The sequence below is a fragment of the Apium graveolens genome, chromosome 1 (genome assembly GCF_009905375.1).
Source record: "Apium graveolens cultivar Ventura chromosome 1, ASM990537v1, whole genome shotgun sequence".
Lineage (NCBI taxonomy): Eukaryota > Viridiplantae > Streptophyta > Magnoliopsida > Apiales > Apiaceae > Apium > Apium graveolens.
Window position 1 is genome coordinate 91,363,681 of NC_133647.1, and position 14,413 is coordinate 91,378,093.

The 14,413-nt window shown below is 38.5% G+C and overlaps 1 non-coding gene across 1 annotated transcript; it reads left to right on the plus strand.

Annotated features, from left to right (window-relative positions):
• The first annotated feature begins 13,489 nt into the window (after positions 1-13,489).
• Positions 13,490-13,596, plus strand: LOC141680876 (small nucleolar RNA R71). The gene has a single exon (XR_012558438.1). It is a non-coding gene; the product is annotated as a small nucleolar RNA R71 (small nucleolar RNA).
• Positions 13,597-14,413: the final 817 nt, after the last annotated feature.

Genomic DNA, 14,413 nt, shown 5'->3' on the forward strand with positions numbered 1-14,413 from the left:
AACCAAGTTAAAGTCCTCCGGAGTCTTATCATTCCAAGTATTCTGCCCGGGCTTCCTCGCGGGCTGCTCAATCACCCTCCTTATTGCATCCACATTATACTCCACCGTCATCCCCTAATCACAGTGAAACCATTCTCCTCCTCCTTAGCATTAACATAAAACTCTCGAACAACACTCATGGGCACAGCAGCGGGTGCCTCGAAAAAAGCAACCCAGCCAATCTCTAAGATCATCTCCAACAACTTACCATCCTTCCCCGATGACAGAAAACCTCACTCCTTAGCAATAGGCTTCGAGAGAAGACTCGTATACTCCGCTTCAGCCTCGGAAGTTGAAAATCTCGGCCTCACACCACTTGCACTAGAAGAATTAGTGGTGCTGCTTCTTACTAGAGTTCTTTGTCTCTTGGGTGCCATTGGGATTGAATAAGAGAATAAAAGATAAGTGTTTGAGAGAGAATTGTGTTTGAGAATTGTAAGAAGTGGTGGAGAAGTTTGTGTATAAGTGTATGTATATATAGGAGGTGAGAAGAGAATTAGATATGGAACAGAAGTGGGAATTGATTATGGGAATCGTGGAAAAAATGGGTTTGATTTTGAGAGGGAAATTTGGGGCGTGGAAGACTAAAATTCGGGTTGGAATTAATTTTTAAAAGAAGTCCCCGATTTTCTCTTCAAAAACTGCCTTTTATTTTTTTTTCGAAAACAGGGACTCGGCAAGGCCGCATGCTAGACCAGCACGGGCGCCCTCACCTTTTGCCAAATCAGCGTGGCCGCACGCTAGATCAGCGCGGGCACGCTCAGTTTATGTAATTTTAGCGCGGCCGCGCTCAGCTTCTGAAGTTGGCCCTGAATTTTTCTTTATTTCTGATTTTTTTGTGTTTTTCTCCTTTCTTCTTGCTTTCTCTACTACTAATGTACAACAAACTTGGGTTGCCTCCCAAAAAGTGCTTGTTTTACGTTATTAGCTCGACATAGAATCTTGAGATCATGTGGACAATAAAATGGCACTAACCACCTCACGGTTTACCGTATCACCATAGTAATGCTTCAACCTCTGACCATTTACCTTGAATGCTTGGCCCAGATCATTCTCAAAAATCTCCACCGCTCCATGTGGAAACACAGTTTTGACAATAAACGGCCTTGACCACCTTGACTTCAACTTTCTAGGAAAAAGACGGAGACGAGAGTTAATCAAAAGAATTTGTTGCCCCAACTTAAATGATTTGAGCACTAGACCCCTATCGTGCCACCTCTTGACCTTCTCCTTATACATTTTGTTGTTTTCATATGCTTGAAGCCGAAACTCATCGAGTTCATTCAATTGAAGCATCATCTTCTTTCCCGCTGCATCCAAATCAAGATTCAACTTCTTCAAAGCCCAACACACTTTATGCTCGAGCTCCACATGCAAATGACACCCCTTACCATAGACCAACTGAAACGGCGACATTCCCAATGGAGTCTTGTATGCTGTTCTATACGCCCAAACAGCTTCATCAAGCTTCAAAGACCAATCTTTTCTCGATGGACACACAACCTTCTCTAAAATACGCTTGATATATATGTTAGATACCTCAGCTTGACCATTCTTCTGAGGATGATAAGCCGTAACAATGCGATGATTCACATTATACCTTTGCATCATAGCAGTGAACTTGCGATTGAAAAAATGCGACCCCTCATCACTGATGATGACTCTTGGAGTTCCAAATCTTGTGAATATCTGCTTATAAAGAAAATTAAGCACCACCTTCGCATCGTTTGTTAGCAACGCCTTGACTTCAACCCATTTTGAGACATAATCGACCGCTAACAACATATACTGATTGTTACAAGATGAGACAAATGGCCCCATAAAGTCAATTCCCCAAGCATCGAAGACTTCAACCTCGAGAAGCATAATAAGAGGCATCTCATCCCTCTTGGACATATTACCCACACGTTGACATCGATCGCATTTCAAAATGAACTAATGAGAATCTTTAAACAAGGTTAGCCAAAAGAAACCTGCTTGAAGAATACGAGCTGCTGTCTTTTCTCCACTATAATGCCCTCCATAAGCCGTTGAGTGGCAATCTCGCAAGATCCCCCCGTTTCGCTGTAAGGGATACATCTCCTGATGATTTGGTCAGCTCCTCGTCAAAAAAGAAACGGCTCATCCCACATATACCACTTCAATTCATGCAGAAACTTCTTCCTTTGAGCATACGACAAGTCGGGTGGCATGATATTACTCACAAGCTAGTTCACAATGTCTGTAAACCACGGTTCTTCCTCTTGCACTCCAAACAGCTGCTCATCGGGAAAAGACTCATTTATTAATGTCTTATCCAGTGGAGTTGCACTTGGATCCTCTAAACGAGAGAGATGATCAGCAACTTGATTCTTAGTACCCACTATGTCCTTGATCTCTAACTCAAATTCCTGAAGCAAAAGAACCCATCTAATCAATCAAGGCTTCGAGTCCTTCTTCGAGATGAGATATCGAATTGCAGCGTGATCAGTGAAAACTTTCACCTTTGTCCCAAGCAGATAAGAGCGGAATTTCTTAAAACCATAGACAATAAACAGAAGTTTTTTCTTAGTAGTAGTGTAGTTCAGTTGAGCACCATTAAGAGTCTTACTAGCATAGTAGACTACATGAAATATATTGTTCCTTCTTTACCCAAGAACTGCTCCAACTGCATAGTCACTTGCATCGCACATCATCTCAAAAGGTTCACTCCAATCAGGTACAGTTAAGACAGGTGTAATGATTAAACTCCTTTTCAAGAGCTCAAAAGCTGCCAAGCACTCGTTATCAAACTTGAACGGGACATCTTTCTCCAGAAGATTGCCCAAAGGTTTAGAAATTTTTGAGAGTCCTTGATGAATCGCCTGTAGAAGCCCGCATGACCAAGAAAACTCTGAACTCCCTTAACAGATATTGGTAGAGGAAGATTTTCAATAACCCCCACTTTGGCTTTGTCTACCTCAAGACCCTTACTAGAGACCTTATGCCCAAGAATAATGCCATGTCGCACCATAAAGTGACATTTCTCCCAATTGAGAACCAAATTGGTTTCAACACACCCCTGAGAATATTTCCAAGATTCTGCAAGAACTCCTCAAAAGAATCTCCAAATACAGAGAAGTCGTCCATGAACACCTCCACATTCTGGCCAATCATATCAGAAAAGATAGCCATCATGCATCTCTAAAATGTGGCCAGTGCTCCACATAAACAAAAAGAAACTTGTCAGAAGGAGAAAGTACCAAATGGACAAATGAAAGTAGTCTTCTCCTGATCTTCTAGAGAGATACAAAGCTGATTATAACCTGAATAGCCATCCAGAAGATAGTAGTACTCATCCCAACCAATCTATCAAGCATCTATCAATAAACGGCAGCGGGAAGTGATCTTTTCTCGTGGCCTTGTTCAGCTTCTGGTAATCTATGCAAACTCTCCACCCCGTGACTGTTCGAGTAGGGATGAGCTCATTCTTCTCATTAGCAACAACTGTGATACCTCCTTTATTCGGTACACACTGTACTGGACTCACCCAAGAATTGTTAGAAATGGGATATATAATCCCTGCATCCAGCCACTTAAGAATTTCCTTCTTCACTACTTCCTTCATGATTGGATTAAGTCTTCTTTTCTGCTCAAAAGTAGGCTTGCTACCTTCCTCTAGCAGAATTTTATGCATACAATAGGAATGGCTGATTCCCTTGATATCTGTTATCATCCATCCAATTGCCAATTTGAATTCTCTCAGAATTCTCAAGAGTTTTTCCTCATCGCTACCTGAAAGGTCAGATGCAATAATAACAGGCAAAGTAGATGCATCACCTAAAAATGCATACCTCAAATGTTCAGGTAAAGGCTTAAGGTAAAGAGTAGGAGCTTCCTCAATAGATGGCTTGAGGCGCTTATGAGCTTTTTCAGCTCCTCCATTCCAAGAGATTCAAAAGGAATGTCCATTTTCCATTTCCAGGGAGAAGCATTCAAAAATTGTAACTACTCATCACCTTCATCATCTTCGCTATCAAAAATCCCCAACAAGGCCTTTTCTAAGGCATCAGACCTTAGCAATTGATCAAGTTCTGACGTAACCACAGAATTGACCAACTCCACCTTTAAGCACTCCTCATTTTCCGTATGAAATTTTTGTTAGTGTATACTGAAAATATTTATTTGAAGTATGTACATTTATTTCTGGCCAGTTTATTTGAGAATCATTTAAATGTTTACATGTTGTCTAATATTATATATTGTGAACAATCTAGTATCAAATGGGATACAATATATTAGATTGTTAAATACGGTTATATAATATAGTAAGGTTCACAGCACAGGTGGTGTTGGACAATCCACTGGTATGGCTGTAGTATTATTTAGATTAGTTTATATTGAATAATAAATAATACTAGTATACTTTGTGTATATTGAACAGGATCAAATTTAGAATTGTTCCCTTAATACTGATTAAGAAGGAGAACTAAGATTCTATGTTATTATTAATGCTTAGGTTCTTAATCCGGAAATAGTAATTGACACGTGTATATTATTTACATGCTTTGATTTATATATGAAATAATTCTTTTGAATTATATCATTATATTTTGGGTGATGGAATTATATACATGGTGGATATTATTTATTGAAGGAATCCATGTCCTGATAATATTCGGGTTAATGATGTCCCCTTGAAAGCTCAAAAAGATTTAATTATGTGAAACCCTGCAGGTGGAATTTATTCTGGCATAATTAAATAAAGGTTGAGTGGATGATCAAGGATAAAAGATATTAATTAAATAGATTATCAGTAATTTATTTAATTAATGGACATATGATATTTTAAACATGGGGAATTTAATAAGCAAATAATATTGGAACCGAATTAATTAAATTACGGTATTAGGAAAGGTAGTGCAAATATTAATTCTTTAGTGGATTGAATTAATATTTAATTACATTGGGCTAGGCTCAAGATGTAATTAGAAGGCCCAACCTAATTATCCATGGTCCCTATTGTAGCCCATATATATTCTTATTCTCTTCTTGCTTGGAATTGTGTGAAAATATATTGTAGCCACCAAGGAGCAAGAAGAGAGGATAACTTGAGAAGATGGAGGCCACACTTCGCTCAAGGGAATTTGGGAATATAATAGAAGAGCGTGAAATCAACCATTAACAAGGTAATCCTCTTTTCGTAATCTTTATCGTAAAACGTAGTAACACCCTAAGTCCGTGGTTCCCAATAATTGGTATCAGAGCTTGGTAATGGGTTCTACGTTTTATGATATAATGTCCATGTCGTAATTATATATGCGTGTATATAGTGTTTTGCTTGTATTGGATTTGATGCAGGTTGTTAATCCACTATTATGGCCATGTATATTTTAATTATGTGTTTGGATCCCACGTGGTTTAATCGTGGTTAATTTTTGTTTTGGTTTCCACGTGGTTTAATCGTGGTTGTAATTTACACGAGGGTTGATCGTGTTAGAATAGATTTTACAAAATTAGTTTTGTATTAGATCTATTTTTTTGTAATTGTTCCGGGTATTTTGTAATAGTTATGTGCGATCGGAAATCAATTCCGGTAGTTTTTTGTTCCGCTGTGCGATTACAAGGGGCTGCTGTTGATGTTTGGATCGAACAAAATCAAAACAAAACTCACAGAAAAGAAACAGGCGCGCGCGCTGCGGCCGCTGGGGCTGCTGGGGCTGCTGCGGCAGCTGGGACTGCTGGGGCTGCTGGGGATGCTGGGGCTGCTGGGGCTGCTGGGGGCGTCGGGGCGCGCTTGGGGCAGATTTTTTTTGAGAGCTGGATTTTTTTTTCAAGGGCCATAATAGTGGAAAATTTATTTTAATTTTTTCCATTAAATTTTTAATTATTGCTTTAATTTATTGATTATGTGTGTCGTTAATTATGTGTGTAATTCCTTTAAAATTGCATGTTTAACTTAATTAGGACGACATGGACATAAATTTTATTTATTGCTTTAATTAAATGTTATATGTTGCTAAAATTATGTGTGTATTTTGAATGCATGATTAGACATAATTATAACAACATAGGGCCCTATTTAATTTTAAAATTCCTCAATTTTAATAAAAAAAAATTCTAAGTGGGAGAGGGAATTAATATGAAATTAAATCCCATGGTCTCAATTATTGGTTGTAGATAATTTAACATAAAGACGAATATAAATTATATATACGTCACCCATCGTGGCATGTAATTTATGGTGTCTAGAATGTTATAGAAATTACTAGAACAAACTTCTTAAATTAATAAATTTTGAAAGGAATAAATACGAATTTTCTTTATTTCTGATTTGGGTCGCTTTTGTCAAAAACGGGTTCATCGAACTTGTAAGGCTGTGGGTTTTAAGCGAGACCGATGTGACTCCTCCACTACCTGGAAATCAAACCATTGATGAATATTGAATTGAATTATTCTATTCAAGGCAAAATTACGAATATTGGAAGGTATACACGCCACCCATCGTGGCGTACCAAGTTCCATAGATTTCAAATAATTTAAGATTTGATGATGGTATACACTTAGCTATGAAAAATAATATAGTCCACCCCAACGTGGCATATTGTTTAGTAATAGGACCGAAGTAACATTTAAACAAAATTAGGTGGTATACATGTCACACATCGTGGCGTACCAGAAGCTTATGGTGTTTATATGTTAGTGCATTAAATTTTAATAATTGTTAGAGGGATCAATAGATCTTAATAATTAATTCACCCTTATTTATGTGATGTTTTTATGCATGATTCTCAGGATAAAATGGGTTTTAATCCACTATTCACCATACTTAAGGATAACAAACTTACCGGACCTAACTATATTGAATGAAAATGAAATTTGGACATTGTGTTGACTGCTGAGGAGTACAAGTTTTGCACTTATGAACCCAAGCCAGAACAGCCTGCTGTTGATGCTCCTGAAGATGAGAAAGAGTATTATAAATGGTGGATTAAGGCTGATGAAATGTCGCGATGTTACATTTTGGCAGCAATGTCGGGTGTTTTGCAGCATCATCATCAGTCTATGGCCACTGCTTCGGATATGCTCTTTAATCTCAAGGAACTTTTTGGAGATCAGAATAGGGCTGCTAGGCAAGTAGCCATGAAAGCTTTAATGAACACTCAGACGGCTGAAGGCACGCCTGTAAGGGATCATGTTCTCAAGATGATGTCTCATCTGAATGAGATAGAGATCCTTGGTGCTGAACTTGACGGGGAAACCCAGATTGACATTATCCTTATGAGCTTGTCCAAGAGTTTTGAGCAGTTCCGCTTGAATTACAACATGAATAAGAGGCAGTATAGTCTCGCGGAACTGCTGACAGAACTTCAGGCAGCTGAAGTATTATTTCGGCAGAGTGTTCAAGTGAATGTGGCTGAGAAAGGTTCTTCCTCTAAGCTGAAAGGTATTAAGAAGAAGAAAAAGGCTCAGACACAGAAAGCTGTGAAGGAAGTGGGAGTTCAGGGTGGTGTGAAAAAGCCTAAGGGAAAGTGCTTCAGATGCAAACAGTCAGGTCACTGGAAACAGGATTGTCCTCTTCCTAAGAAGACAAACAATACTGGTATGTCTCTTTCTCTAGTTACAGAAACATTTATAGCAGCTATATCTTCGAGCACTTGGAGCACTTGGTGTGTAGAAACATTTATAGCAGCTATATCTTCGAGCACTTGGTGTGTAGATACATGAGCCACTAATCATGTTTGTAATTCTATGCAGGGGTTCCAACTATCCAGAATGCTTAGAGATGGTGAGATATACGTGTTCATGGGAGATGCTACGAAAGTAGCAGTAGTTGCAGTAGGAGTTATTCATTTATCTTTTAGTTCTGATAGGATTTTGGTTTTGAATAATTGTCTTTATGTACCTTCTTTTAGAAGGAATTTAATTTCGGTTTCTAAACTTGCTTTGGATGGTTATAATGTTTGTTTGGATCGTAATGTTTCTATTATGATGAATAAACGAATTATATGTTCTGGTACATTGCAAGACAATTTGTATATAATTAATCCTAGTCAACCTGCACTGTAACTGCAATTTAGGGAATTGAATAACACATCTTCTAACTCTACTAAAAGAAAGGAACCTTCTAGTTTGAACCAAACATATCTTTGGCACTTGAGATTAGGTCATATTAACTTGAGGAGGATTCAAAGACTGGTAGTAGACGGGCCTTTAAGCTCATTGGCAGTGGAGCCATTTCCAGTTTGTGAATCCTGCTTGGAAGGTAAAATGACTAATAGGCCTTTCAAGGCAAAAGGGAATAGAGCCAAACAACTGTTAGAATTGGTTCACTCTGATTTATGTGGACCCATGAATATCCAAGCAAGAGGTGGTTATGAATATTTCGTCACTTTCATTGATGATTATTCTAGATATGGGTACGTTTATTTGTTGCACCGTAAGTCTGAGTGCTTTGATAAGTTCAAAGAGTACAAAGCTAAAACGGAGAAGCGACTTAATAAAAGTATCAAGTCACTATGATCAGATCGTGGTGGTGAATACTTGCTTGGAGAATTTAGGGAATATTTATCAGAAAATGGGATAGAATCCCAGTTAACTGCACCAGGCACACCCCAGCAGAATGGTGTAGCAGAGAGAAGGAACCAGACTCTTTTAGAGAGTGTTAGATCGATGATGAGTTATTCGGATTTACCCAAATCGTTTTGGGGACATGCCTTAGAGACAACAGCTTATCTTCTGAACTTAGTACCTTCTAAGTCGGTTCCTAAAACCCCCTTAGAATTGTGGACCGGGGATAAACCGAGTCTAAGACATATTCGAATATGGGGTTGTCCAGCACATGTGCTGAACAAGAACGCGACTAAGTTAGAATCTCGTACAGAAGTAAGGTTATTTGTAGGCTACCCCATGGGAACGAAAGGATATTTATTTTATAGTCCGAAGAATCGGGATGTCATTGTTAGCACCAATGCAAGATTCTTGGAGGAGGACTATATAATGAATCACAAACCCATGAGTAGTGTCATTTTAGAGGAACTAGTGGGAGGGACAAATAATACCCATGAAGATGTAGTACAAGTAGAACAACAACAACATAATGTACAACCTGTCACTAGTACCGCTCCAGTGCCTCGTCGTAGTGGGAGGGTTGTTCAACAGCCTGATAGATTCATGTTTTTGGGAGAGTCTTCAGACTTGGTCCCTGGTGAACATGATGATGATCCCCGTACATACGAAGAGGCAGTACAAGACAAAGATGCAGATCTTTGGCAAAAGGCGATGGAATCTGAGATAGAATCAATGTATTCTAATCAGGTCTGGGAGCTCGTGGAACCACCCAAAGGTATAAAACCTATTGGATGTAAGTGGATCTATAAGAAAAAGAGGGGATTAGATAAAAAGGTGAAAGCCTAGAAAGCAAGACTTGTTGCGAAAGGTTATACTCAGAAAGAAGGTATCGATTATGAGGAAACCTTTTCACCGGTAGTCATGCTTAAGTCAATCCATATTCTTTTATCTATAGCAGCTCATCTCGATTATGAGATTTGGCAAATGGATGTCAAGACAGCTTTTCTTAATGGAAGTCTTGAAGAAACCATCTATATGCAGCAACCAAAAGAAAAATTAAGGAAGTCCAAGAGCATCTGGTATGTAAGCTTAAGAGGTCTATTTATGGACTTAAACAAGCTTCTAGAGACTGAAAAATTTGTTTTGATCAGGCTGTCCAGTCATATGGATTTGATCAAAGTCCAAGCAAATCGTGCGTGTATAAGAGAAGTGAAGGTAATGCAGTGGTTTTTCTAGTACTATATGTAGATGATATTTTACTCATTGGAAACAATGTTGAGATGTTGTCATCAGTAAAGGCATGGTTGTTCAAACAATTTGACATGAAGGACTTAGGTGAAGCGGCATACATCCTTGGGATCAAAGTTATAAGGGATCGCAAGAAAATGATGTTGGCTTTATCTCAAGAGCCCTACATTGATGAAGTATTAGCTCGTTTTAACATGCAGAACTCCAAGAAAGGTTTTTTACCTTTTAAGCATGGAGTTGCTCTATCTAAGAAGCAGTGTCCTTCAACACCTAAGGATATAGAGGCATGAAAGCAGTTCCTTATGCTTCAGCATGTGGAAGCTTAATGTATGCTATGTTATGTACGAGGCCTGACATCTGCTTTGCTGTAGGCATGGTTAGTAGATATCAGTCGAACCCAGGTCAGGAACATTGGAGTGCAGTAAAAACTATACTCAAGTACCTGAGAAGGACTAAGGAGTATATGTTAATTTACAAGGCCTCAGATCTATTTCCTTTGGGATATACTGATTCAGATTTCCAATCAGATAGGGATAAGAGGAAATCAACCTCGGGATATGTTTTTACTTTGGGAGGTGGAGCCGTTATATGAAGGAGTGTAAAGCAGAAATGCATTGCAGACTCCACCATGGAGGCCGAGTATGTGGCGGCCTCTGAGGCTGCCAAGGAGGCTGTATGGTTCAGGAACTTCCTTTTGGACTTAGATGTGGTACCTAATTTGTCTAGGAGCTTGACGGTGTATTGTGATAACACTGGTGCTGTGGCAAATTCAAAGGAACTGCGAGACCACAAAGTAGCTAAACATATTGAACGTAAATATCATCTCATACAAGGAATCGTAAAGCGAGGGGATATAGTTGTGGCTCACATATCATCAGAAGACAACCGAGTAGATCCTTTCACAAAGAGCTTGCCAACCAAGGTTTCTGACAAGCATGTGGAAGCGATAGGAGTCAGATGGATGGACACATAAATTTTTATATAATAGTGGATTAAATAAACACTGATGTACACATAGAATATTTTGAGTATAAGTGGGAGATTGTTAGTGTATACTGAAAATATTTATTTGAAGTATGTACATTTATTTCTGGCCGGTTTATTTGAGAATCATTTGAATGTTTACATGTTGTCTAATATTATATATTGTGAACAATCTAGTATCAAATGGGATACAGAATATTAGATTGTTAAATACGGTTATATAATATAATAAGGTTCACAGCACAGGTGGTGTTGGACAATCCACTGGTATGGCTGTAGTATTATTTAGATTAGTTTATACTGACTAATAAATAATACTAGTATACTTTGTGTATATTGAACAGGATCAAATTTAGAATTGTTCCCTTAATACTGATTAAGAAGGAGAACTAAGATTCTATGTTATTATTAATGCTTAGGTTCTTAATCCGAAAATAGTAATTGACACGTGTATATTATTTACATGCTTTGATTTATATATAAAATAATTCTTTTGAATTATATCATTATATTTTGGGTGATGGAATTATATACATGGTGGATATTATTTATTGAAGGAATCCATGTCCTGTTAATATTCGGGTTAATGATGTCCCCTTGAAAGCTCAAAAAGATTTAATTATGTGAAACCCTGCAGGTGGAATTTATTCTAGCATAATTAAATAAAGGTTGAGTGGATGATCAAGGATAAAAGATATTAATTAAATAAATTATCAGTAATTTATTTAATTAATGGACATATGATATTTTAAACATGGGGAATTTAATAAGCAAATAATATTGGAACCGAATTAATTAAATTACGGTATTAGGAAAGGTAATGCAAATATTAATTCTTTAGTGGATTAAATTAATATTTAATTACATTAGGCTAGGCTCAAGATGTAATTAGAAGGCCCAACCTAATTATCCATGGTCCCTATTGTAGCTTATATATATTCTTATTCTCTTCTTGCTTGGAATTGTGTGAAAACATATTGTAGCCACCAAGGAGCAAGAAGAGAGGATAACTTGAGAAGACGGAGGCCACACTTCGCTCAAGGGAATTTGGGAATACAATAGAAGAGCGTGGAATCAACCATTAACAAGGTAATCCTCTTTTCGTAATCTTTATCGTAAAACGTAGTAACACCCTAAGTCCGTGGTTCCCAACAATTTTATATCATTGAACACATTAAAAGTTACATCGTGATCCAACACTCGCATGGTGAGCTCACCCTTCTGAACATCTATAAAGGTACGACCAGTAGCCAAAAAAGGTCTTCCCAAGATTATGGGAATCTTCTTATCCTCCTCGAAATCAAGAATTACAAAATCAGCAGGGAAGATGAGTTTATCAACCTTGACCAAGATATCCTCCACAATACCTCGCAGATATGTAATAGAATGATCGGCTAACTGCAAAGTCATATAAGTCGGCTTTGGATCAGGTAAGTCCAACTTCTTGAAGATTGACAAAGGCATCAGATTGATGCTAGCTCCCAAGTCACATAAGCATTTATCGAATGACAATTTTACAATGGTGTATGGAATAATGAAGCTTCGGAGGCAGTTTCTGTTGCAACACCACACTGCATTCCTCCCTGAGAGCAATGATTTCTAAGTCATCAAGCTTCACCTTCCTAGATAGAATACCTTTCATGAATTTCGTGTAACTAGGAATTTGCTCAAGAGCTTCAGCGAAAGGTATGTTGATATGAAGTTTCTTGAACACCTCCAAAAACTTTTCAAACTGCTTATCCAGCTTTTTCTTCTGCAGCCTCTTAGGAAAAGGAGGTAGAGGATAGATCTGTTTCTCCCCTGTATTACCCTCAGGAGGAGTGTGCTCAATAGTAGTCTTCCTTGGTTCCACTTTTGTTTGCTACTGCGCTACTGCTTCAACTACAGCTTTTTCATCCGAAACTTGAGTTTGTTCAGGATTTGCAACCTTACCAGACCTCAATGTAATTGCCTTTACATGCTCTTTAGATTCTTTCTTTCCTGGCACTTTAATATCGCTTGGAAGTGTGCCAGGTTGATGATTTAGTAATGCGTTAGCAATCTGCCCAATCTGATTCTCCAAGGTCTTCATAGAAACATCTTGTCTCTTGCACATGAGCCTCAACTCCCCCAATTCAGATTTTTTATTCGCTTGTTGTAGCTGGAGCTGGTGTCTTGGTGCATATTGCGGTTGCTGGAAACCAGGGGGTTGTACTGCTTTGCTGGGTACTACTGATAAGGCTGTTGAACCGCATTCTGAGTGTTTATCCAGTTGAAATTAGGATGATTGCGGTTGTTCGGATGATAGGTGGCTGGCATAGGTTGTTGCAACCTCTGAAAGTTGCTCACGAACTGAGCTGATTCACTAGAAATAGCACACTTATCAATCTAATGGGCACCCGCACAAAGCTTACAGACACCAGTGATTTGATTAACTCCATAATTAGCCAAAGTGTCCACCTTCACAGTCAAAGCCTTAAGTTGGGCAGCTATAGCAGTTGCTGCATCCAACTCCAGAATTCCTGCTACTTTACGCAGAGTTAGTCTCTGGGAAGGATTCTGGTATTCATTAGCAGCCATCAGTTCAATCAATTCATATGCTTCATTGTAGCTCTGAGCCCACAAGGCTCTTCCTAATGCTGCATCGAGCATAGGTTTATAAGTAGCACCCAATCCATTATAGAAACAGTTTATAATCATCCAATCAGGCATGCCATAGTGTGGGCAGGTCCTTAGCATCTCCTTATATCGATCCCAAGCCTCACACAGAGATTCTCCAGTTTGCTGTCAAAACTCAGTAAGAGCATTCCTGATTGCAGCAGTCTTTGCCATATGAAAGAATTTAGTGAGAAACTTTTGAGCAAGATCCTCCCATGTGGTGATAGACCCTGGTGGTAGAGATTGTAACCAACACTTTGCTTTATCCCTTAGAGAGAATGGTAAAAGTCGCAGCTTGATAGCATCTTCAGTCACCCCATTAAATTCACTGTCGCTTTATTAAGAATTAACACGCTATCTTATAAGTTTACGATGCTCATAAGACGATTAAGCACAATTAATAATAGGTTATCATATAATCACCACATACTAAGGCATCAAAACAAATCAACTAAAGAAATCCATAAATAAATCCGTTAGAACCCCACGATAATGATTAGCCCATGATCGGACTCATCATCAACGTGGGTTCCGATGAAAGCATGGTATAATAAACGTAGTCTTTATACTGAATAAATAATAAACCAAGTACGACACAAGATTATAGGTTCAAGAATAAGAAAACTAGTATCCAACGTTACAACTTAAACAAAGAATCACAAATAAAAACTAGATCTTCTTCGCCTTGGTTGAGATTGTGCTCTTCGGTCTTCTTATGCCTTCTCCTCTTGCTCCGATCCGTCTCTTTTGAAAAATGACCTTTATTTATATATATAGCAGCCCTCTACATGGTAGAAGTCCTCCAATCAAAAGCCCACGAGAATCAGGATTTTAATTTCCCGACCCGGCACAGTCGCGCGCTTGATCAGCGCGGGCGCGCTGTGTCTCTGTACTTCGGGCGCGGGCGCGCGCTATAACAGCGCGGGAGCGCTGGCCTTTTGGAGAAAATTCCATTTTATTCTTTTCTTTCTGCAAT